The 1,811-nt window shown below is 41.1% G+C and overlaps 1 pseudogene; it reads left to right on the top strand.

Annotated features, from left to right (window-relative positions):
* The first annotated feature begins 2 nt into the window (after positions 1-2).
* Positions 3-1,805, top strand: LOC126385263 (E3 ubiquitin-protein ligase TRIM39-like; annotated as a pseudogene).
* Positions 1,806-1,811: the final 6 nt, after the last annotated feature.

Below are 1,811 nucleotides of genomic sequence, written 5' to 3'. Positions count from 1 at the left end.
TGATTGAGGAGAGGTACAGAGCAACAAAGCAAAAGGCGGAAGGTTTCCTCACAGAACTGAGGATGGAAGTCGCTGAGCTCCAGAGCAGAAGCAGCCAGCTGGAGCAGCTGTCACAGTCTGAGGATCACCATCATTTTCTCCAGAGCTTCTCAACCCTGTGCTCTCCTTCAAACAAGGACTGGACCAACGTCAGTGTTCACAGCCATCTGTCTTTGGAGGCAGTGAGAGGGGCTGTGAGTCTGCTGAAACAAAGTGTTGATGAAATAATGGAGGAGGATCCTGAGATCAAAATGAACAGAATGAGAGAACATTTGACCCTGACACAGTATATTGCTCGCTTGTTATCAGCCAGGATGGAAAACAAGTGACAGATGCAGGCACAAAACAGAAACTTCCCTACAGTCCAAAGAGATTTGAAGAGTGTGCAGAGGTTTTGGCAAAGGAGGGGTTCACATCAGGGAAGTTTTACTATGAAGTGCAAGTGACAGGAAAGACTCACTGGTATCTTGGAGTGGTCAGAAAGTCTGTTGAGAGAAAGAAAAACATGACTCTGTTAGTTGAAAATGGTTTCTGGACCTTTGGGCTTAAAGAAGGTTCATATAGAGCTTATACAACACCACGTGTTGAACTCTCACTGAAAGAAAAGCTTGAGAAGGTGGGCATCTTTGTGGACTATGATAAGGGAAAGGTTTCTTTCTATGATGTGAATTCTAAATCTCATATCTATTCTTTCACTGGCTGCCACTTTACAGAGACACTGTATCCATACTTCTTCCCTGGACTCTATATGGATGGAACAAACTCCGCCCCTCTCATCATAACCCCTGTACCTACAACACACTGAGTTTGGCCCTTCTTTAAAAGGTCCAGTGTGTAAAAGCCCAGATTCACCAAACCTGAAAGATGAAGGCCATTGCTGTGTCGTGACCAAAAAATTTGCGTATCATGAAATGTTACTATTAAAGAGCTCAATGGATAAGAGAAAAATAAAAATAATCTTACTGAATGTAACAAGTAGATTTTGACAAATCTCGATCTCGAGAGACGCTCTTCAACAGCCCAACTGTGACTGACAGTCGACCATCAGCTTGGTGCGTCAGGGCCTTAAGATTTAGGGGGTTTTAGTGGCATCTAGTGGTGAGGACTGCAGATTGCAACTAATTGAAACTTCTTCCGATTACAAATTTTCAGCATCGCTAGGAAGTATTTACTTGGAGCTGACTTCTCCGCAGAGGTCTTTCCCTCTTCAATAACAAACAAACTCTGTGATTTAAACCGATAAAAAACACGGTGGTCTCCGTAGACGAGGACCGGCTCCATATATAGATATAAACGGCTCATGCTAAGGTAACAAAACGACAATGATTCTTATTTTCGGGTGATTATACACTAAAGAAAACAAACTGTTGTTACATTTAATTTCTGCCAATACATCCCCTTTAATCCTACACACTGGACCTTTAATGTCAATACACTTTACAGATCTGCAAATGCTATATTGGTAATCTCAAACTAGCCTCTCTAATATTTACATGTTTTCTCTTTATGCATGGATATATAAAAGAAGCATGACGCTGCATGACAAGTGACTTCCTGTTTCCCTCTCTACAGTGTACATTTCTGTAAATATGATGATGTGAACTCATGATACTAATGTTGCACAGTTATATTGTCAGATCCTGTTGTATCACAATAGAGGATATAATGTTTCTCTGTTCAGACGTTCTGTTCTCTTACAATCTTCTGCTCCTGCAAAATCAGACATGTTTTGCCTTTCAAAGACCAGTGTCTAAATATTCTTCATTTTGTTG

Source organism: Epinephelus moara, chromosome 23, assembly GCF_006386435.1.
Source record: "Epinephelus moara isolate mb chromosome 23, YSFRI_EMoa_1.0, whole genome shotgun sequence".
Classification (NCBI taxonomy): domain Eukaryota; kingdom Metazoa; phylum Chordata; class Actinopteri; order Perciformes; family Serranidae; genus Epinephelus; species Epinephelus moara.
The sequence above is the reverse complement of the archived record's forward strand: the minus strand, read 5'-3'. Positions and strand labels throughout refer to the sequence as shown.